The sequence below is a fragment of the Triticum aestivum genome, chromosome 1A, assembly GCF_018294505.1.
Source record: "Triticum aestivum cultivar Chinese Spring chromosome 1A, IWGSC CS RefSeq v2.1, whole genome shotgun sequence".
Lineage (NCBI taxonomy): Eukaryota > Viridiplantae > Streptophyta > Magnoliopsida > Poales > Poaceae > Triticum > Triticum aestivum.
The window spans coordinates 252,367,593-252,393,117 of NC_057794.1; the positions used below are offsets into that span (position 1 = coordinate 252,367,593).

A 25,525-nucleotide genomic window follows, 5' to 3' on the forward strand; every position below is an offset into this window, starting at 1 on the left:
TTAGATTTATTTGGCTCCCCCCTCTTTTGGTTAATGGAACTATATTAACTTTGGAGCATGTAATGCAAAGGCTTGAAATTATTGAAAATAAGGTTGCTACCGTAGAGTTAATTGAAAATTTGGATAAAAAGATCCACATCCGAATCTCTCAATATGGATCTAAAGTAGGAGTTACTTTGAAAGATATTAAAGAAAAGGAACCCATAGTTAATGAGAATATAAATCACGATTCCGTTAGGATCGATAAACTTGAGAATATTATTACCAATTTGGGAACCGCTTTTTCTTCCATAAAGAATACGCCAAGTTCCTCCACTAATGTTGCCAAGCTTATGTATGTTCCTAAAAATAAGGGTGAATCATCTAGTAAGGAAAATGCGGATCTTAAATCTATAAGTGTTCATCCCAATCTTTTTGCTATCATTAAGGAACCATTTGTTACAAATGAATTTTTCGATCTTGTGCCTAAAAGTTTGATAATTAATAAAAATAAAGAAACTCCTAAAGATGGTAGATTCCTCATTGAAGAATTGCCTACCAAAGATGGCAATACCTAGATCTATTCTTGCTTGTTATGCCTAGCTAGGGGCGTTAAACAATAGCGCTTGTTGGGAGGCAACCCAATTTTATTTTTATTCCTTACTTTTTGCTCCTGATTAGTAATAAATAAATTATTTAGCCTCTGTTTTGGTTGTGTTTTTTGTGTTTAATTAGTGTTTGTGCCAAGTAGAACCGTTGGGAAGACTTGGGGAAAGTCTTATTGAACTTGCTGTAAAAAACAGAAACTTTAGCACTCACGAGAACTGATGTCATTTTTATTTGGAAAGTTCTATTTAGTTAATTCTTTTTCAGATGATTAATAGATAAATTCCTCACGTCCAGCAATTTATTTTAGAATTTTTGGGGTTCCAGATCTTGCGCTAGCTACAGATTACTACAGACTGTTCTGTTTTTGACAGATTCTGTTTTGCTTGTGTTGTTTGCTTATTTTGATGAATCTATGGCTAGTAAATTAGTTTATAAATCATAGAGAAGTTGTAATACAGTAGGTATAACACCCATATAAATAAAGAATGATTTCATTACAGTACGTTGAAGTGGTCTTTTGTTTCCTTTCGCTAACGGAGCTCATGAGATTTTCTACTTTAAGTTTTGTGTTGTGAAGTTTTCAAGTTTTGGGTAAAGATTTGATGGATTAGGGAACAAGGAGAGGCAAGAGCCTAAGCTTGGGGATTCCCATGGCACCCCCAAGATAATCTAAGGACACCTAAAAGCCAAAGCTTGGGGATGCCCCGGAAGGCATCCCCTCTTTCGTTTACTTCTATCGGTAACTTTACTTGGAGCTATATTTTTATTTACCACATGATATGTGTTTTGCTTGGAGCGTCTTGTATGATTTTAGTCTTTGCTTATTAGTTTACCACAATCATACTTGCTGTACACATCTTTTGAGAGAGCCATACATGATTTGGAATTTGTTAGAATACTCTATGTGCTTCGCTTATATCTTTTGAGTTATATAATTTTGCTCTAGTGCTTCACTTATATCTTTTAGAGCACGGTGGTGGATTTGTTTTATAGAAACTATTGATCTCTCATGCTTCACTTAGATTATTTTGAGAGTCTTGATAGTATGGTAATTTGCTTAAAATCCTAATATGCTTGGTATGCAAGATTAATAATAAAACTCTCTTATGAGTGTATTGAATACTATGAGAAGTTTGATACTTGATAATTGTTTTGAGATATGGAGATGGTGATATTAAAGTCATGCTAGTTGAGTAATTGTGAATTTAAGAGATACTTGTGTTGAAGCTTGTGATTCCCGTAGCATGCACGTATGGTGAACCGTTATGTGATGAAGTCGGAGCATGATTTATTTATTGATTATCTTCCTTATGAGTGGCGGTCGGGGACGAGCGATGGTCTTTTCCTACCAATCCATCCCCCTAGGAGCATGCGCGTAATACTTTGCTTTGATAACTTGTAGATTTTTGCAATAAGTATATGAGTTCTTTATGACTAATGTTGAGTCCATGGATTATGCGCACGCTCACCCTTCCACCTTTGCTAGCCTCTCTAATACCGCGCACCTTTTCGCCGGTATCATACACCCACCATATACCTTCCTCAAAACAGCCACCATACCTACCTATTATGGCATTTCCATAGCCATTCCGAGATATATTGCCATGCGACTTTCCACCATTCCGTTTATGACACACTCCATCATTGCCATATTGCTTAGCATGATCATGTAGTTGACATAGTATTTGTGGCAAAGCCACCATTCATAATTCTTTCATACTTGTCACTCATGCATCATTACATATCCCGGTACACCGCTGGAGGCATTCATATAGAGTTATATCTTGTTCTAAGTATCGAGTTCTAATTATTGAGTTGTAAGAAAAATAAAAGTGTGATGATCATCATTATTAGAGCATTGTCCCAAGTGAGGAAAGGATGATGGAGACTATGATTCCCCCACAAGTCGGGATGAGACTCCGGACGAAAAATAAATAAAAGAGGCCAAAGAAGCCCAAATAAAAAAAGAGAAAGAAAAGAGGACATAAAAAGGAGAAAAGTCCCAAATAAATAAAAAATAAAAAATGAGAGAAAAAGAGAGAAGGGACAATGTTACTATCCTTTTACCACACTTGTGCTTCAAAGTAGCACCATGATCTTCATAATAGAGAGTCTCTCATGTTATCACTTTCATATACTAGTGGGAATTTTTCATTATAGAACTTGGCTTGTATATTCCAATGATGGGCTTCCTCAAAATTGCCCTAGGTCTTCATGAGCAAGCAAGTTGGATGCACACCCACTTAGTTTCTTTTTGAGCTTTCATACACTTATAGCTCTAGTGCATCCGTTGCATGGCAATCCCTACTCACTCACATTGATATCTATTGATGGGCATCTCCATAGCCCGTTGATACGCCTAGTTTATGTGAGACTATCTTCCCCTTTTTGTCTTCTCCACAACCACCACTCTATTCCACCTATAGTGTTATATCCATGGCTCACACTCATGTATTGCGTGAAGATTGAAAAAGTTTTGAGAATGTCAAAAGTATGAAACAATTGCTTGGCTTGTCATCAGGGTCGTGCATGATTTAAATATTTTGTGTGGTGAAGATAGAGCATAGCCAGACTATATGATTTTGTAGGGATAACTTTCTTTAGCCATGTTATTTTGAGAAGACATAATTGCTTTGTTAGTATGCTTGAATTATTATTATTATCTATGTCAATATAAACTTTTGTCTTGAATCTTTTGGTTCTGAATATTCATACCACAATTAAGAATAATTACATTAAAATTATGCCAAGTAGCACTCCGCATCAAAAATTTTGTTTTTATCATTTACCTACTCAAGGACGAGCAGGAATTAAGCTTGGGGATGCTTGATACGTCTCCAACGTATCTATAATGTTTGATTGCTCCATGCTATACTATCTACTGTTTTGGACATTATTGGGCTTTATTATCCACTTTTATATTATTTTTGGAACTAACCTATTAACCGGAGGCCCAGCCCAGAATTGTTATTTTTTGCCTGTTTTAGGGTTTCGAAGAAAAGGAATATCAAACGGAGTCCAAACGGAATGAAACCTTCGGGAACGTGATTTTCTCACCGAATACAACTCAAGAGACTTGAAACCTATGTCAAGCCAACTAACAGGAGGCCACGAGGTAGGGGGCGCGCCTGCCCCCCCCCCCCAGGCGCGCCCTCCACCCTTGTGGGCCCCTGTTGCTCCACCGACGTACTTCTTCCTCCTATATATCCACGTACCCCCAAACGATCAGAACAGGAGCCAAAACCCTAATCCCACCGCCGTAACTTTCTGTATCCATGAGATCCCATCTTGGGGCCTGTTCCGGAGCTACGCCGGAGGGGGCATCGATCACAGAGGGCTTCTACATCAACACCATAGCCCCTCCGATGAAGTGTGAGTAGTTTACTTCAGACCTACGGGTCCATAGTTAGTAGCTAGATGGCTTCTTCTCTCTTTTTGGATCTCAATACAATGTTCTCCCCCTCTTGTGGAGATCTATTCGATGTAATTTTCTTTTTGCGGTGTGTTTGTTGAGACCGATGAATTGTTGGTTTATGATCAAGTCTATCTATGAATAATATTTGAATCTTCTCTGAATTCTTTTATGTATGATTGGTTATCTTTGCAAGTCTCTTCGAATTATCAGTTTGGTTTGGCCTACTAGATTAATCTTTCTTGCAATGGGAGAAGTGCTTACCTTTGGGTTCAATCTTGCGGTGTCCTTTCCCGGTGACAGTAAGGGCAGCAAGGCACGTATTGTATTGTTTCCATCGAGGATAACAAGATGGGGTTTTCTTCATATTGCATGAGTCTATCCCTCTACATCATGTCATCTTGCTTAAGGCCTTACTCTATTTTTAACTTAATACTCTAGATGCATATTGGATAGCGGTCGATGAGTGGAGTAATAGTAGTAGATGCAGGCAGGAGTCGGTCTACTTGTCTTGGACGTGATGCCTATATACATGATCATACCTAGATATTCTCATAACTATACTCAATTCTGTCAATTTCTCAACAGTAATTTATTCACCCACCGTAGAATACTTATGCTCTCGAGAGAAGCCACTAGTGAAACCTATGGCCCCCAGGCCTATCTTTATCAGATTAATCTCCTACTACTTAGTTATTTACTTTTCTATTTACTTTGCCTTTATTTTACTTTGCATCTTTATCATAAAAATACCAAAAATATTATCTTATCATATCTATCAGATCTCACTCTCGTAAGTGGCCCTATAGGGATTGACAACCCCTATTTGCGTTGGTTGCGAGGATTTATTTATTTTGTGCAGGTACAAGGGACTCGCACGTAGCCTCCTACTGGATTGATACCTTGGTTCTCAGAAACTGAGGGAAATACTTACGCTACTTTGCTGCATCATCCCTTCCTCTTCGGGGAAAACCAACGCGGTGCTAAAAGAGGTAGCACGAGACGTCACCGAGCTAAACGTGTGCTGAACTCGGAGGTGCCGTATGTTCGGTAGTGAGGATCGATCGATCGTGGAGACGTACGACTACATCAACCGCATTATCATAACGCTTTCGCTTACGGTCTACGAGGTTACGTAGATGACACTCTCCCCTCTCGTTGCTATGCATCACCATGATCTTGCGTGTGCGTAGGAATTTTTTTGAAATTACTACGTTCCCCAACACCTTTATTCTAGTAGGGAAAGATGGTTTCTCAATATAAGCGGTAGGAACAATAGGATCAGCATTATAAGTGATAGTCTTTTCTTCAACTTTAGTAGGTTCAACTACTTTTACTTCAATGGGAGGATGATATTTAAGCCACTTCTCCTTAGGGAGATCAACATGAGTAGCAAAGGATTCACAAAAAGAAGCTACTATCTCAGAGTCAAGTCCATATTTAGTGCTAAATTCATGAAAAGCATCGGTATCCATAAAAGATTTAACACAATCAAAGTTAGGTGTTATACCCGACTCCTTACCTTCGTTGATTTCCCAATCTTCAGAGTTGCGTTTAATTCTTTCCAGTAAATCCCATTTAAATTCAATAGTCTTCATCATAAAAGAACCAGTACAAGAAGTATCGAGCATGGAGCGATTATTGAGAGAAAGCTGAGCATAAAAGTTTTGAATAATAATTTCTCTTGAGAGGTCATGATTGGGGCATGAATATAACATTGACTTAAGCCTCCCCCAAGCCTGAGCGATGCTTTCTCCTTCGCGAGGCCAAAAATTATATATATAATTACGATCACAATGAACCAGATGCATAGGATAAAACTTCTGATGAAATTCCAATTTCAAGCGGTTGTAATTCCATGATCCAATATCATCACACAGCCTAAACCATGTCAATGTCTTCCCTTCAAAGATAAAGGGAAGACCTTCTTCGTGATAACATCCTCGGGTATACCTGCAAGCATAAATAATCCACAAACTTCATCCACATAGATTAGGTGTAAATCGGGATGCAATATTCCATCTCCTGTAAAAGGATTAGCTAGCAGTTTCTCTATCATACCCGAAGGAATTTCAAAATAAACATTTTCAGTAGGTTGAGGAGCAACTCTTTGCTCTACTGGTTGGGGTGAAGATACCCCGGACAAGCCCCTCAAAGGATTACTTTCCATAGTAACAAGTGATAGTAAATTTCAGCACACCATATCAATTTTTCCTTACCAAATTCCACCTACCAAAGGCGCTTCACTCCCCAGCAACGGCCCCAGAAAAGAGTCTTGATGTCCCACAAGTATAGGGGATCTATCGTAGTCCTTTCGATAAGTAAGAGTGTCGAACCCAACGAGGAGCAGAAGGAAATGATAAGCAGTTTTCAGTAAGGTATTCTCTGCAAGCACTGAAATTATCAGTAACAGATAGTTTTCTGATAAGGTAATTTGTAACGGGTAACAAGTAATAAAGGTAAATAAGGTGCAGCAAGATGGCCCAATCCTTTTTGTAGCAAAGGACAAGCCTGGACAAACTCTTATATAAAGGAAAGCGCTCCCGAGGACACATGGGAATTATCGTCAAGCTAGTTTTCATCACGCTCATATGATTCGCGTTCGTTACTTTAATAATTTGATATGTGGGTGGACCGGTGCTTGGGTACTGCCCTTACTTGGACAAGCATCTCACTTATGATTAACCCCTCTTGCAAGCATCCGCAACTACAAAAGAAGTATTAAGGTAAACCTAACCATAGCATGAAACATATGGATCCAAATCAACCCCTTACGAAGCAACGCATAAACTAGGGTTTAAGCTTCTGTCACTCTAGCAACCCACCATCTACTTATTACTCCCCAATGCCTTCCCCTAGGCCCAAACAATGGTGAAGTGTCATGTAGTCGATGTTCACATGACACCACTAGAGGAGATACAACATACATCTCATCAAAATATCGAACGAGTACCAAATTCACATGACTACTTATAGCAAGACTTCTCCCATGTCCTCAGGAACAAACGTAACTACTCACAAATCATATCATGTTCATAATCAGAGGGGTATTAATATGCATAAAGGATCTGAACATATGATCTTCCACCGAATAAACCAACTAGCATCAAGTACAAGGAGTGATCAACACTACTGGCAACCCACACGTACCAATCTGAGGTTTTGGGAGAAAGATTGGATACAAGAGATGAACTAGGGTTTGAGATGAGATGGTGCTGGTGAAGATGTTGATGGAGATTGACCCCCTCCCTATAAGAGGATCGATGGTGATGACGATGGTGACGATTTCCCTCTCCCGGAGGGATGTTTCCCCGGCAGAACAGCTCCGCTGGAGCCCTAGATTGGTTCCACCAGGGTTTCGCCTCGTGGCGGCGGAGTTTCGTCCCGAGAGCTTGCTTATGATTTTTCCAGGGCAAAAGACTTCATATAGCCAAAGATGGGCACCGGAGGCCTGCCAGGGGGCCCACGAGACAGGGGGGCGCCCCCACCCTCGTGGACGGTGGGTGGCCCCCTATGGTGCTTCCTTCGCCCAATATTTTTTATATATTCTAAAAATGACTCCCGTGGAGTTTCATGACTTTTGGAATTGTGCATAATAGGTCTCTAATATTTGCTCCTTTTCCAGCCCAGAATTCCAGCTGCCGGCATTCTCCCGGTTCGTGTAAACCTTGTAAAATAAGAGAGAATAGGCATAAGTATTATGACATAATGTGTAATAACAGCCCATAATGCAATAAATATCGATATAAAAGCATGATGCAAAATGGGCGTATCAGTACTCCTGACATAATTCCAGCTCTATAAGTTTCATCTCCTCGAGAAAAATACCAGAGAGAAAGTTTCATTTTGGTCTACGATACGGAGCCGCTTCCACCTAGTGTTCTTCTTCGAGAGTCATGATTTGGAGTATGTTCGTGGCTCAGGAGAGAGGGATTTGTCACCGTCGTCATCACCAACCCTTCTCCATCAACATTTTCATGATGCTCACAATCATGAGTAAGTAATTCCTTTGTAGGCATACTGATGGAGATGGATGAGATTTCATATGTAGTCGTGTCAATTTGTTAGGGCTTGATCCCTAGTATCCATTATGTTCTGAGGTTGATGTTGCTATGACTTTGCTATGCTTAATGCCTGTCACTAGGGTCCGAGTGCCATGATTTCAAATCTGAACATATATGCTTTCATGAATATATTTGAGATGTTGATCTTAACTGCAAGTTTTGTGCACCTGTTATAATTCTGAACCCTAGACCCCCAAGGTGACCATGAATTAGGATATTGACAGGGATGACTTTATCTTGAGGAGTTCATTAATTAATTATGTGCTAATGCTTTGTTTTGGTTCTCTATTAAAAGGAACACCTTGATTACCGTTAGTTTCCATTAGGACCCCGATGTCGCGGGAGGATAGGGCAAAAGATGTTATGCAAGTTCTTATCGCAACCTGAGCAAAGACAATCGTATTAAAACGTAGGCATGAAGTAGCGATGGATATTTGAATAGGTATTGTACAATGAACATCGTATAACTGAAGTACCCCTCCCGCGTCCCACAAGCAACCGGGAGGGCCAACCCCAGCGCCGCCAAGGGTCTTCCCTTACTCCAATCTACCCCCTCACCACCGCCGGGCAAAGACCGGCCAGAGGCGGAAGGGTCTCATCTTTCCTCGTTTGTGGGTTGCTGGCACGGGCGGACGACCTTGGGCAATGGCGGCGTGCTGACAGCGGGGTGTTTTGGCGCACCAGCGAGTGGTGGCGGAGTTGCGCGCAACGCGCGCGACCATGTTGCTCCATCTTGCATGTGTGGTGGGATGCTTGTTCTGTGCATCCGTGGCAAGCTAGCTGCTCGATGTGGATAGGCATGATCCAGGCGCATGTGTAGCGGGTTGCACTAGCGTCCACCAGTGGCTACACCTTGTATTAGAGGATGCTCTGTGTTTGGCGGGGCGTGCATGGTCTGGAGGCTGCAACGGTTGTGGTCTTCTGGCGGTGCCTGATTTTGGATCAGATCACATTTGCTTCCCCCTACTCGATGTGCTCCGCCATACGGATCTAGGTCATGAGACTTGCTGGTCCTCGATGCAGTTGGAGCTGGAGGTGGGGGATTTAGATCGAGAGAAATCCCTATTCAGCTCTGGTCTGCCGCGGCATTCGTCAAATCTCCTTCTACCTCCACCAAGCCATCGTTCTTCCGGGTGAAAGCCCTAACTTCAGTGGGCGATGATGGTGCCTTCGGCGTCATTCCCTTCTTGAAGGCGCCTCCTTGAGAGATAGCTGGCTGGTGGACATCATTGGGTTGGCGTTGAGGTGGTGCGGTGTGGCGTCTACCGTGTTAGTGATGACAGGTCTCGGTGGCGTGGCGTAACGGGTTCTCAGCGATGGACGTGTGTTGATGGATGCACACAGGATGGTGACGTTGTCTGGCATCGTGGTGGCGTCGATGGTAGTTGGGCCTGACAAGGTCAATGCGCTGATTTCTCCTAAAGTTGGGACGGTGGAAGATGGCGGCGGCGGATTCTGGAGCGTGTGCATGCGGTGCGCGCTCATGGTCGGTTGGTGCTCTCGGCTTGTCGGCGGGCAGTTTAGTGAGGCCACCAGATTAGATGGTGTGTGTTGGTGCGAGGTTAAGGGCATACCATGAAGTTAGTAGGTGTAGCGACATAGATTAGAAAGGTGGCTTCGTAATTATCCATGTAATTTTTTCGGTCTCTGTTGAATATGATAATAAAGATGGTTGTATGCATCGCTTAATACAGAGGCCCATGGTCATCCTTCTTTTACAAAGAAAGTTACTACTGCCGATCTGTTTGCTACAAAATTGCTAATACTGTAATTATTTTGCCACAGCTATCACTATTATCATACTACTGTGTTACTAATAAATAGTTGTAAGAAAGTTATTCTTAGACATAATTGAATTGACAACTTAACTATTAAGGCTTATAAATACTTTTTGATTTCACTTGTGTCGAATCAATAAATTTAGATGAAATAATACCTTCAAAGACTATTACGATCTCCTACACTTATAGATCATCACCATGCAGGCCTACTAATGTTTGGAAACAACCAAACAACCCAAATCAAGAAAACCTGCATCCAGTGGGTCTGACGGGACTTAGGTGCAGGTAACTAAACACCTCCTATGATGCATGACCGTGCATGCAATACACACAGATAAGTCAACCGTACATGCATATCAGAACTAGCACTTCACTCCGCTCCATTGTGAGAGCACGTACGACAAAAATCACAGCAACAAGGAAAAAGGCTAGCGAAACGGACAAAATGATCATGACATCACCTTTTAGATGTGTTAGAAGGAAGAGAGATTGGTGGAATAATTGTTGTATTGCTTGAAGCTCGTGAGTATATATATATATATATATATATATATATATATATATATATATATATATATATATATATATATATATATATATATATATATATATATATAAGTACAGTGATTTACTTGGAGTACAAGACAAGTCAGAACAAATCTTAGTCTATTTCATCTTTCCTAATAATTAATATACTCAACATCCCTCCGCAGTCACTACGCGCGGTAACGACGCAGACGGTGAGACTGGAGAAGAATCCGAAGGCAAGCCGACGAACACCCTCCCACAGTCGTAACGGTCGACGCATCACGCAAGTCGTGCCTGGAGTGGAAACCGACGAGGTTGCTCAAGCAAGGCGGTAGCCCTTTGTGCCGTTTGTCGAGGTAGCCGAGAGCGTAGGTGGTGTAGCCGTAGTCCAGGTAGCCGTGCGAAGAACACCGTGGTCGGTGTCGAGTCGGGGGTCACCGGTGTCGAGGTAGTCGCTGTGGAGCCGCGGAAGAAGAGCAGCGACGGCGGTGCTCGAAGTAGGCGATAATGAACCCGACAGCGCGACGAAGACCGGCGCGGACGGTGAAGTTCCCGCGCGAAGGGAGGCGGCGCGACACATATCACGTGGAGGTCAACGCGCGTGGACGGCGGTGGACCGCGGGCCGCGGCGTTACGGCCCGAAGGAGCGACGCAACGGCGGCGGGCAGGTCGGTGCGACGGCGGGGAAGACCTCGGGACGGTTGCAGAGATCGTGTGCCACGCTCGCTACAGCCCGACGAGGCGACGCAGCGGCAGCGCGAGGGTCAGTGCAACCTCTGGGACGAGCTGGAGCGGACAACCTCGGTGCGGCGGTTGACCGCGGGCCGCGGCACTACGTCCCGAAGGGGCGACGCAGCGGCAACGCGCGCGATATGGTGCAACCACGAGAACATCCTCAGGGCAGCGGCGAGGACCACGTGCCGCGGCGCTACGACCCGAAGGGGCGACGCAACGGCAGCATGGATCGGTGCAGTCACGGGGAGAACCACGGGATGGCGGCGCTGCGGCCTGATGGGACGACGTAGCGGCAACCCGTTGCTCAATCGATGAAGACACATGAATATTTGATGACAACCTTTATGAAATTCCACGCAGTATGTTCAGTTAATCAGACCGAACGGGTGCGTTAGACAACAGGATGTTACAGCAGCAACCGGACATAGCAAGCATGTGGTCAAGCGAACCAACTTGTGATTGGATGGTTAGAGAGACGGTGGTATTTCCAGCCCACCAGGGTTCAAATCCTGGTGCTCGCATTTATTTCTGAATTTATTTTAGAATTTTCGGCGATGCGCATTCAGTAGGAGGAGACGTTCCCATCAACGACAAGGTGCCTACGATGACTTCGTAAATTTCAAGATGATATGCCTCTTCAGTCTTTCAAAGATGCTCATAGAGATAGAATATGTGTGTGCGTTCATACGGATGAGTGTATGCGTATGTATATGAGCGCTTGTGTGTACTGATGTTAAAAAAAAACACTTGTGGTCAAGCATCGTGAAGGATCACTTGACATGCAACGAGCAGCCAGCAAGCCACGAAACTTGCACGGCCGGTCAACATGCATAACACGACCACGCGGCCTGGCTGCATTGGCAGGCGGCCAGCGCGCTAATCACGCCCGCACGGGACGTGCGAGTGGCCGCACGCGAAGCGGCCAGCCCAACGAGCCAGCGCAAGACTGCGCGAGCCATCGCCGTACCAGCGCCCGCAATATACGTCCCAAGGACCGTGTGACAGTCTATCCCGTCGGAGCTGATGAAGATGATGACGAAGTAGCAGCGTGCGTCGTAGATGACAAACGGCGGCGGGCGACGCAAGCCGATTTAAGATTAAAAAACCAAAAAGAATCGTCGATTAAGACAACCGGCAAGAGAGAAAAAATTCCGGATAAGCGATCGGCGAAAAAGACTCTCTAGGGCAGCCGGTCAACACGACCGGCGGATGAATCCTAGATACGGGCGGCGCGGCCCCGGGCGACAGTCATGGAGGCCGACCGCCCCGGGGCGGCGCGCGGGTGCGGAAGCGGCTAGGGTTTAGAACCCGGAAACTGATACCATGTTAGAAGGGAGAAAGAGATTAGTGGAATAGTTGTTGTATTGCTTGAGCCTCGTGGAAGTACAGTGATCTACTTGAAGTACAAGACAAGCCAGAACAAATCCTAATTTATCTCATATTTCTTAATAATCAATATACTGAATAAGATGAGACTCAATTAAGTCTCATCGACATGTGCCGTAGATAGACCCTTTTTTGTTGTAATGTGTTTTAGATTACATTCATGGAAAAACTCTCACACAGAGGATAGCAAAAATTAGTATACATCTCCCATGGTAACTGTGGCATTTTTACCCAATTTGTTTGTGTACTGTTCATTTCTATTTTGTACATGTTTTTTAATGGCATTTCCCAATCATAATTAGTTGCCATGGCAATTCTGGAAATATGCCATGTGTGCATTATCATACTTCATCCGTCTCAAAATAAATGTCCCAACTTTACATTAACTTTAGTTTAAAGTTGTATTAAGGTTTCAAAAGAGACGAAAATTCCTACACAAACGTACTAGTAGCTTGATTATTGGAGTAGATTTCCAACGTAGCCAGCAGGCGCCTTCCAAAGCTAGGGTTCTTTGCCTCCCATCGACGCCGGCGCCGGTCCGTCCCGTCTCCGGTGGCCTTAGGGCCATGGAGGCGGAGTGGATCTCGGGCCTTGTCGGTGGGAGGGCTTCGTTTTCATATCTTTTTTCGAACTTTGTTAGGGTTTGTGTCCTGGTCAGGAAGGCGAGACGACGACGGCTCCCTGAAGATGAAATAAAGGTCTCTCGTCTAGTCCCTGTTCCGGTGATGCGTGTAGTATCATCGGTGGGCGTGTGGAGGTGTGTCTCTGACGGATCTGTCTTTGGTTGATTTGCTCGGATCTGTTCGTCGTTCGTCTTCGTTCATGTGTCTTCAGGTTGGATCCTTTTGATCTACACTCTTCATCCGCGGAGTTTGCTATTCTGGTGCGTTGATTCTATGGGACCTTAGCACGACGACTTTCCGACTGTCTACTACAATAAGGTTTGCCCGGCTCGGGTGAGGGAGGGGCGATGACAGCGGCGCGCCTTCGGCTCGCTTCAGTGTTTGTAGTCGTCGCTAGATGGTCTACGGATCTGGATGTAATTTTTATTATTTCTAGAGTTCGTTGTACTACCATGATTGAAGATGAATAGATTAAAAGTTTTTTCGCAAAAAAAGACACTTATTTTGGGACAGGGGGAGTATATATTAAGAGTATTTTTTGCCATTCTTCTTTAGGAATCAAAATATTATTAAAACTTACCATTTATTAAAAAATAACACCATGCCGAATTGTAAAATAGTTTGTTCTACTCCAATGGAAATTTTTTGTTTTCATTACTTTTTTCTCAGTTTTTTTTGCCATCGTCTTATACAAAACAATGGCAATTTAGGATCTGATGGCAAATTAGTAACATATTTTCTTTTGTAAAGTGACATGCAAATTTTTGACAAAACCACATGGCAAATTTCTTAGGTAATTTTTTGAAAAGTGAAATAAAAAATGTCAAAATTGTATTTGCCATGTCACTGTTACAACTTTTGCCATGCCACAACCACACTTTTTGCCGTGGAAAATTCGTTAAACTTTTTGCCATGGCAAAAAGCTAAAACCTGTTGCCATGCAAACCTACAAATAGTTTTTGTAAAATCGTTTTTGCCATGATCTCTTTTCTCATGGTCACATGAAAAAATCATAATATTTTTTTGTTTGTAAAGATGGCAAATTTAGGTCTTTCAAAACACTTTTTCCCAAAACATGGCAAATTGTTTAAAAATAAGAATAGAGAAACTACTCCATATAAGATTTCATGCCACACACGTGGCAACTTTTAAGTTTTTTTTCTTCTTATGGTCACATGGTAATTTCAAAGCACCATTCTACAAACACATGGAAATTCTCATGAATTTGTTTTCTATGTGATGAGGCAACGATATGAACTTTTTGATCTGCACATATGGCATTTTCTAAAACCATTGTATTTTTTTACAATGCCAATTTCAGGTATACAAAAAAGAGGCCACATGGCAAAAAAAATAACACGCAAAGGTTGTGTCAACAAAACCATGATATGTTCTTTTCTGTTCTCGTGTTTATTGTGTTTGGAACATTTTAGTGCACACTATGCCTTGCTATTTTTCTATTTCGCTCTTGCTTTATTTTGAAAGAAAAACAGTTACCTGGGTTTCTGGCCCAACAACGGAGATCACGCTGGGTTTGCGCTGGAGCGAAGCACTCCCTATAAGCTACTAGTAGACTGCCCGTGCGTTGTCACAGGCCAAAAATATATATGTAAACAATGCTCATTTTTCTTCCTACAAACAAGCACATTGCACATGATGTCCAACCACCCCACAAACACAACTACACAAGCATGTTCTTCTCTCTATTCCGACAAACACCACACACCCTTTTAGCCGCTCTTTTCCATCCAACTTTTTGTCCATCACCTTATGTGTCCATACATCATTCATTATCTTAATCTATTGCCCCTTGAATCTGCATTTAGCTTTCATGTCGTTATTTTATTGTCTCACTTTACTATGTACGTCGTGCAACATGGTACACCCCAATGGTGAGATATTAAATAAGGTGCCATATATGGACATGGAAACATTATTTCCACCATATGTTCATTCAGAAGTTGATTATGAATAATGTTGTGTTTGCTTCCAGCCTCCACACGGGCTCTTCTTCCATCTCCATCAAAGATGTGTCTCCATCACTTCACCTCCCCAAGACTTCTTATGTAACTCAAATATGCATACAACAATGTTGGATATCCATTTCGTATTCCACGAGCCCTCCTGCTTCTCTTTTGTCATTGTGTCACCGTTCTGCCATGTCAGCACCTTACTCCAAAATCCGCCTATGTTTCACTCTGCTCCAAATACTCCCGTGTGTTCTCCTCCTGCCATTACCCCCTACCACCATCGATCCAACGGTGTCTCCTCACACAACGGGCGAGGGCTATGGTGCCTCCACTTGCATGAGGCAAACTCTGGCGGGCATGAAAATGTATCCAACATGCCTATGCATCTCAGTCGTCGGATAGCAAAAAATAATCATGTATTTCATCCACGAATTAATACAGCAAATAAGAAACTATCCGAGGTAACCACAACAAGGTCCTAAGTTTTCCCCATGGACATAGTGAAAGAATCTAATCACTTGAAACCTAGACCATACGATAAACCACCACCTACAACAAACTGGGGAATCATTTGTATAGCCCTCTTATAGTAATAGTTGGATGCCCATGCAATGCCACAGAACACGAAACTTAAAACATCAAAACCAATGATCAAACAACATGTATGTCACATGCGACCTATGACCGTTGTGATAAATATCACCTTGAAGCACATCCTTGCTAGTACATCCTTTTCTATATGAACTCTGTTGTGATACATTACTAAGATGTCGTCCTTTTCATTACCTCTCTACGCCTCTCAACTCCCCATCTGGGTCCATCGATGTTTTTTTCTCATCATATGCTTCACCCTGCCTAACATTGCCATCTTAACCAACAAGAATTGTATATGATAACGGATGTTAGTGCATCAAGTGGCATAATCCCACAAGGTATTTGCTAGGGTGGCACTTCCAACAAAACACATGGCACATTATAAATTAATGTCAAATAATTGTAGTTATATATTCACCTAGTCACTTATGCTATCAGACAACTATGATCAACAAGGAATGTGCATGGTTAGTGCTACAGATAATAAAATGATAAACGTTGGACACATACACAGAAAATTTATATCGTTTGAGGAAGGCAAAGGTTGTTTAAGTATCGTCAAGCATGTCAAGATGACATCAATACAAATATCCATAATTTGGTCCCAACACCCAATATCTTTCACACATAGGTGTATCATTCCATTTATAGATAGGAGAGAATACAGGTTTTTCTGTGGTTACCCCAAAGACGTGCACAACGAGAATGGCGCCTTCAGGGTTACCGATGAGCATATGAGAGGGGGTTGCTCAGCCCCACCAGAAGATGATCAGGTTACAGGGATAATTCTATCTAGTCCCTTGACGCCATCGCGTGCCCAACGCATGGCTTCGTCCTTGATGGTGCTAAGAAGGTGTGAGTTGGACGGTTGCAAGCCATCGAAGATGGCTGCATTCCTGTGCTTCCAAATGAACCAAGCTGTGATGATCACGAGAGAGGCAAAGCCCTTGCGCTGCTGAGGCGGGGCCACGGCGGGCCACTCCAGCCACCAGTCGAAGAAGGTGGTCTGGACGTCCGGGATGGGCGGCGGTAGTCGACACCAAGACTTGACCTCGTGCCAGGTGATCCTCGAGAAGACAAAATCAATGAGGAGGTATTGCAGGGATTCTTCTTCCTTGGAGCATAAGCAACAGACGGGTGGGTGCTGAAGACCATGCTTGGCCAAGCGGTCCGCCGCCCAACAACAGTTTTGCGATGCAAGCCAGAACTTCACATTTAGCGGAGCCTAGCTGCGCCAAATGATCTTCCAGAATGACGCCGTCGTGGATCCAAGGATGACGAATATTATGAGACTTTAGCCAGAATATTAAGAAAATTTTAATTGATCATTACATATCATTTTCCAGTAGACCCTATTTTCAAGAAGCACTGTGGCTGTTTACACTGAGATAATATCTGGATACTATAACAATGTACAAAGCAGACCTCAAACTTAATGTAAGTTAAATATAGTATTAAAAACACAAGAAATAGTGATAGAAATTATACTCTTGTTTACCTGAGGTATTAATAAGCAATTGGAAGTTGGATTTCTAGAGCCTGCATTCACAATTCTAACCTCGAAAGAAAGAACAAAGAAGAAAACAATGGGTGGACCATGAGAGAGTAACATAAAAGATTTGTACCACAACTTTCAAACATGATATGTTAGTTGCTCACAAAGGCAAACTCAGTAGTGTACAGAAATGGTCAAATGACCATAATCAACTAATCAATAACCAAGACAAAAGAACAAAGTAAATCAGTTACAAACTTCCTAATTATTACTGTATGAATTATGTTTGGTTAAAGCTCATGGTCCTGTGTGCCACAAATAATGACATGTAAGAGACCATTAAAAAAACACAAATACTTAAAAGATCGTAATCAACCTGTGTACGAGTGCAACCGGTCTGTCTTGTCCCAGAGAGATGCCCATGCGCGTACCCAGCTCAATAGAATTTTCCAGAGAAAATATTGTACACGAAGACAGCTACTTCTACTTGGTCCAGTCAGTCATGTGTTGTTGGGTATAGTCAGTACTCAATAATCATTTGAAAAGAAAAAGATAACAATCAGGCGCTGTAATGGCCGATGGGACTTTCTTCTATCATAAGACTAACTTTCTTGTATGAAGTTGATATGCGTTTGAATTTTCATGGCGTACCATAGAAGATCAGATAGCTAGTTCTCAGAAAATAAGAATGACAAAACATATACTCAGTTTATTTGTTTATTTATTAAGGAAGCTAAGATGCTACTACATGACTAATTACTGAAATAATCAAGCTGCTACTAAAAGTTCAATTGCAAACGTATGACAATCTGCTTTTGGGTCACTCTTCTTTGTGAGACTTTTTTTCATGCTAAATTTTCTATGTCTGCCGCTTCAGGCCAAGGTGCTATCCTTCAAACTTGGGTTTGCCGTGTGGCTAAGTGTCTTGTCCAGCGGCTCGGCCGCATAGGAGGGCATTCTTGGGGATAAGGAACTTGTCATCCTCTCATTATCAGGAGGTATGCCAATTTTTATTGTAGTATTTCCCAAAGCCGTATTGTAATTTTAACAAATTAAACACAACCCAATCTTCTTGATTGTCAAGCGTTTTCATAAGAGAACATAGTACCCATACCTGAACATTATACCGTGAAACGCCATCCCTCAAGTTGTAGATTTGTCTACTTGCCAGCAACCATTTTCCTCCATTTAGTCTGCACAAAATTTAGGATTCGCTCAGATTCAAATCATGGAAAGTAAAGCCACAAAGACAGGAAATCGCTCCCATATACTTGAAACAAAGGTCGCGCATATGCATACCCAACGCTACCACAGGGAATCAAATTCAGTTGCTCACGAACTTCATAAGATGGCTAGAATGTATGGTAGTTGTGAGTGGGTGGAAGTACTCCTAGTGAGCTGCTTCCCCTCCTTTCATCTGATCTGATATTAAATAAAGAGGGGTTTCAATTTCAAAAAGTAAAAAATAACAGGGTACTAATTGTTGGGCGGGCGGGGGATGTGGAGGCGGTGTAAACTAACTGTCGGTGCTCTCAAATGATATTTTTTAACTTTGAGCTGATGATCATTTTTTTGTGGGAACTAATAATAGTAGTTTACACAAAAAATAGTAGTTTACACATCAAACAGAATCTGAGCCAAAATCATAAAGTCCCTGCTGAACCCTGTGTTCAAATCAGAACTGACACCAGACATCAATGATCTGAAAATACCTATGAAACGCCATGGCATGGCTTAGCCTAACGGTTCTAGATACTATCAGTAAGAAAAGAGATGTATTATAACATTACCTGACCAACAGTTCCACAAATAAGCTGTACATGACTGACAGGTGCAAATATACTACCTCTTATATTTAAGAACAGAGGGTGTACAATAAAATAGTAAGAAACAACCTTCTTTTATGCCCAATATACTACTCCCTCCGGTCCTTTTTACTCTGCATATTAGAATTCTCTGAAGTCAAACTTCACAAAGTTTGACCATATTTATATGAAAAAATATCAACATCTGCCATGCTAAAGTTATACAATATGAAACTTTAAGTCATGACACATCTATTGATATTGATTTCATATTGTGAATGTTGGTACTTTTTTCTATAAAGTTGATCAAACTTTACGAGGCTTGACTTCAGTCAAATCTTATATGCAAACTAAAAAGGACCGGAGGGAGTATCGTTTTAGAAATGCACTCCATATTGTGAGTTGAATCACCTTTTAAACATGCAGAGATCATGAATGCTAGTAGGCTAATATTTCCTTGCGACTCGGCTTCTGTTGTTTTAAATGACAAATATGTAGTCATTTTATTGGCTGGGAAATTTTATGGCAGTCTGAAATGACTCATTTTACATCATCCCTTTTTTTTTTTGCGGGAACATCATCCCTTTATCTGCAATGATCTAAACTCCTTTTGCTGAAACTCGTAGCAAGATGGTAGTCTGGAATTCATATGAATAAGGCAATGCTCTAAACTCTATTTGCTGAAATTCATAGGAATATGTGTATGCCTCTGCTTACCTTTCATGCATTAAAATAAAGGAGGCTCGTCCAGACGCGGAGGTGATTCTTCCTTACTTCTCGCGACGGTCTACTGTCAGCCACTTGATTCCTTCTTGCTGTAATACTTACTATATATGCACGCACGCGGTGGTTCTTCCTTACTTCTCGCAATTCAAATGTTTGGACGAGAGATTTCAGCGCAAGGCAGTGAGATACGCCAAGGCACGCATGCAAGATGTTCGACAGAAAGTGAAGTTAACGGAACAGAGTAGAAGATGCACCTTGATACCGGGGAATGACATGCCGAGCTCCTCCTCGGGGATGACGACGGGCCACTTCTCCCCGGCCTCGCGGAAGACCTGCTCGGTCTCGAGGAGGCGGCCGCGGGCGAGGATCTGGTCGCGCATGCCCTGCGCAGTGGCGCCGTCGGCGGCGACGAAGGCCTCCTCGGCTCCGTTGAGCTAGGTGACGTGGATGCGCGGGGGCGGCTGGGCCTTGGGGTCCTTGGCTGCGGCCCTGATGGCGTGCGTTGCTACGCCCGTCTATTTTGAATGTTTTATGATAAAAAAGATAATTTTTCTGTAAATACATGAAGACAAGATAAATTATAGAAAATGCTAAAATAGACTAAAATGGTTTGTTTCATGAATGTTTTCCTTTTTATGAAATATACTTCTGTGAGTAATAAGTAATAACCTGAATTTGTCATGATGCTCCTTAAGTTAGGATGAAAATTCTTCATCAAAAAGGTTGTTGGTATTAACCACACCAAGAGCCAAAACAGGCCACAAACTCTGTAATTTGATAAGATCTTCGCTGAACATACATTCTTAGGTATCCATGGTAGGGAGCAACACAGTGTGCCAGTGGCAATCATAATAAGGGCTCCATTTGGATCATTCTCAGATAGGAGCATTATTGGGACCTGATTACACACAAGAACTACCATGTTGGCGCGCGGTACAACGCCTGTCTTTTTTGGGTTAAATGGTAGAATATTCTCTAATTATATGAAGTCATAATGCAATGAAGTTAAATTCGTATAGACTGACTTAAAAAGCTTAACTAAAGGTCAATTTAAATTTGCAGCAGGGCCATGCAATGACATATGTCATGGACATGCACACAAATTTAATCTTTACATGCACCCTTAATCATACAATGAGGCTTCAACGATTGAGGGCACCCAATTTAATTTATCTGGTCAGAGAAAAACTATAAATTTTTTAATGGGTACAACAAGCAGACCATCGTCTGATTCTATTTTCTTGCTATTAATTTGGATCAACTAATTTGTGAATCAGGCTTCAACCAAGTATACTGATAAAGTGATTTCATAAATGCTACATGTATATTAATTCAAACAACAATGTTTAAAAGGACAAGATTTAATAGAGAACACATTTATGCTATAAATTCTTCTTTTTTGCTTTCTAAGAGGATTAAGTAATTCTAGTATAGTCATGAACCATGTGACAGAATTTGAAAACATGTATGTCAGAAAGCACCTAGAGCTTGGAATCAAAACAAGGATAGGAGTTGTGCTTCCTGAAGACTTGGGAGATTATGGTTGATGAGTACACGAACCGCAATCCCACTTAGCTTGTCGAAGATATGCACCTTGTATTCCTTGGATCTGACCATCATTAGAACACAATAATGGGAAAGCACTTCAGAAAATGTAGTAGCAGTTTTGGTGCTCTCACTCTGTAGCGACCAGACCTCAAACGGTCCAATCTCTGTGCTCCGGTGTCATCCCTAGATCAGTAATGCTGACACCACACAGTACTCGAAGGATTTATAACAGAGTAGCAATCACACACTTATTACATCGAGTGTCTCAATAGAGAACTTATTACAATAAATATGGCTTAAGACCATCTAATAACGATAACAGCGGAAGGCTTGGAAGATAAGTGAGTCCATCAACTCCAACGGCATCACTGAGTATAGAACCCTAAAAGCTCCTTAATCGTCGTCTGAAAAGTATGCAACATTAACGTTGCAGCCCGAAACGGGTCAGCACATGGAATATGCTGGCAATGTAACACATAGAGAGTAATGGAATGAAACAGCTATACTATATGCATATTTGGCTGGTGGAAAGCTCTATGGTTACAGTTTTGCGTAAAGCCAATTTTTCCCTACTACAAAGGAATAAATTTATTTAACTATCATGGTAGTTGTTAAACATTGAGAATGGTTGACAGCATCCTCAATCCCAATTAAACATCTTCATTAACAAAACCCAACAAAATTAATTTAGAGTAACATGTTGAGATTCACATGATAATCCAGGTACTAGATACTCAAGATGTCCATAACCGGGGACACGGCTAACCATGATTAGTTTAATACACTCTGTAGAGGTTTGCGCACTTTTCCCCACAAGACTCGATCGCCTCCGTTTGGTTTCTCGCACTACATGGTGTTTGAGAAGACGGATGACCGATACATAGTCTTTCAGAAGTGCTAGCACCTTACGATGGATAGACCGTTACACCTACTTTCCCCTGTTGGGGAACGTAGCATAAATTCAAAATTTTCCTACGTGTCACCAAGATCTATCTATGGAGTCATCTAGCAACGAGGGAGGAGTGGATCTACATACCCTTGTAGACCGCGCGCGAAAGCGTTCAAGAGAACGGGGTTGATGGAGTCGTACTCGTCGTGATCCAAATCACCGATGATCCTAGCGCCGAACGGACGGCACCTCCGCGTTCAACACACGTACGGAGCAGCGACGTCTCCTCCTTCTTGATCCAGCAAGGGGGAAGGAGAGGTTGGTGGAGATCCAGCAGCACGACGGCGTGGTGGTGGAAGTAGCGGGATTTCAACAGGGCTTCGCCAAGCGCTGCGGGAGGAGGAAGATGTGTCATGGGAGGGAGAGGGAGGCGCCGGGGCTTAGGTGTTGCTACCCTCCCTTCCCCTCACTATATATAGGGCCAAGGGAGAGGGGGGCGCAGCCTTGGCCCTTCCTCCAAGGAAGGATGCGGCCAGGGAGGAGTCCATCCTCCCCAAGGCACCTCGGAGGTGCCTTCCCCCTTTAGGACTCTTCCTTTCCCTTATCTCTTGGCGCATGGGCCTCTTGGGGCTGGTGCCCTTGGCCCATACAGGCCAAGGCGCACCCCCTACAGCCCATGTGGCCCCCCAGGGCAGGTGGCCCCACCCGGTGGACCCCCGGGACCCTTCCGGTGGTCCCGGTACAATACCGGTGACCCCGAAACTTGTCCCGATAGCCGAAATAGCACTTCCTATATATAATTCTTTACCTCCGGACCATTCCGGAACTCCTCGTGACATCCGGGATCTCATCCGGGACTCCGAGCAACTTTCGGGTTACCGCATACTAATATCTCTATAACCCTAGCGTCACCGAACCTTAAGTGTGTAGACCCTACGGGTTCGGGAGACATGCAGACATGACCGAGATGACTCTCCGGTCAATAACCAACAGCGGGATCTGGATACCCATGTTGGCTCCCACATGTTCCATGATGATCTCATTGGATGAACCACGATGTCAAGGACTTAATCAATCCCGTATACAATTCCCTTTGTCTAGCGGTACGATACTTGCCCGAGATTCGATCGTCGGTATCCCGATACCTTGTTCAATCTTGTTACCAGCAAGTCTCTTTACTCGTTCCGTAACACATCATCCCGTGATCAACTCCTTGATCACATTGTGCACATTATGATGATGTCCTACCGAGTGGGCCAGAGATACCTCTTCGTTTACACGGAGTGACAAATCCCAGTCTCGATTCGTGCCAACCCAACAGACACTTTCGGAGATACCCGTAGTGCACCTTTATAGTCACCTAGTTACGTTGTGACGTTTGGCACACCCAAAGCACTCCTACGGTATCCGGGAGTTGCACAATCTCATGGTCTAAGGAAATGATACTTGACATTAGAAAAGCTTTAGCATACGAACTGCATGATCTTTGTGCTAGGCTTAGGATTGGGTCTTGTCCATCACATCATTCTTCTAATGATGTGATCCCGTTATCAATGACATTCAATGTCCATGGTCAGGAAACCGTAACCATCTATTGATCAACGAGCTAGTCAACTAGAGGCTTACTAGGGAAATGGTGTTGTCTATGTATCCACACATGTATCTGAGTTTCCTATCAATACAATTCTAGCATGGATAATAAACGATTATCATGAACAAGGAAATATAATAATAACTAATTTATTATTGCCTCTAGGGCATATTTCCAACAGTCTCCCACTTGCACTAGAGTCAATAATCTAGTTCACATCGCCATGTGATTAACACTCACAGGTCACATCGCCATGTGACCAACATCCAAAGAGTTTACTAGTGTCACTAAACTAGTTCACATCATCATGTGATTAAGACTCAATGAGTTCTGGGTTTTGATCATGTTTTGCTTGTGAGAGAGGTTTTAGTCAATGGGTCTGCAACATTCAGATCCGTATGTACTTCGCAAATCTCTAGGTCATATTATAAATGCTGCTTCCATGCTCCACTTGGAGCTATTCCAAATGGTTGCTCCACTATACGTATCCGGTTTGCTACTCAGAGTCATTCGGATAGGTGTTAAAGCTTGCATCGATGTAACCTTTTATGCCAAACTCTTTATCACCTCCATAACCGAGAAACATATCCTTATTCCTCTAAGGATAATTTTGACCGCTATCTGGTGATCTACTCCTAGATCATCTTTGTACCCTCTTGCCAGACATGTGGCAAGGCACACATCAGGTGCGGTACTTAGCATGGCATACCGTATAGAGCCTATGACAAAGTCATAGGGGACGACCTTCGTCCTTCCTCTTTCTTCTGCCGTGGTCGAGCTTTAATTCTTAACTTCATACCTTACAACTCAGGCAAGAACTCCTTCTTTGACTGATCCATCTTGAACACCTTCAAGATCATGTCAAGGTATGTGCTCATTTGAAAGTACCATTAAGCGTTTTGATCTATCCTTATAGATCTTGATGCTAAACGTTCAAGTAGCTTAATCCAGGCTTTCCATTGAAAAATACTTTCCAAATAACCCTATATGCTTTCCAGAAATTCTACGTCATTTTTGATCAACTATATGTCAACATATATTTATCAGAAATTCTATAGTGCTCCCACTCACTTCTTTGGAAATACAAGTTTCTCATAAACTTTGTATACACCCAAAACTTTGATCATCTTATCAAAGCATACATTCCAACTCCGAGATGCTTACTCCAGTCCTTAGAAGGATTGCTGGAGCTTTGCATACTTATTAGCATCTTTCAGGATTAACAAAACCTTCCGGTTGTATCACATACAACCTTTCCTCAAAAATCGTCGAGGAAACAATGGTTTTTGGCATCCTATCTGCAAGATTTCACAAATAATGCAGTAATTGCTAATATAATTCCAACAGACTCTTAGCATCGCTACGAGTGAGAAAGTCTCATCGCGGTCAACTCCTTGAACTTGTCGGAAAACATCTTAACGACAAGTCGAGCTTTCTTAATGGTGATACCTACCATCATTGTCCGTCTTCCTTTTAAAATCCATATGTACCTAACAGCCTTACGACCATCAAGTAGTTCTCCCAAAGTCTACACTTTGTTTTCATATATGGATCCTCTCTCGGATTATATGGCCTCGAGCCATTTTGGAATCCAGGCCCACCATCGCTTCTCCATAGCTCGTAGGTTCATTGTTGTCTAGCAACATGACTTCCAAGACAGGATTACGTACCACTCTGAAGTAGTACGCATCCTTGTCATCCTACGAGGTTTGGTAGTGACTTGATCTGAAGTTTCATGATCACTATCATAAGCTTCCACTTCAATTGGTGTAGGTGCCACAGGAACAACT

The 25,525-nt window shown here is 42.5% G+C and overlaps 1 long non-coding RNA gene across 1 annotated transcript; it reads right to left on the reverse strand.

Annotated features, from left to right (window-relative positions):
* Nucleotides 1-16,213: 16,213 nt before the first annotated feature.
* LOC123044806 (uncharacterized) lies at nucleotides 16,214-20,231 on the reverse strand. Its single transcript, XR_006420500.1, has 3 exons — nucleotides 19,962-20,231; nucleotides 19,699-19,841; nucleotides 16,214-18,369 (listed from the first exon to the last, which is right to left on the reverse strand). It is a non-coding gene; the product is annotated as an uncharacterized lncRNA (long non-coding RNA).
* Nucleotides 20,232-25,525: the final 5,294 nt, after the last annotated feature.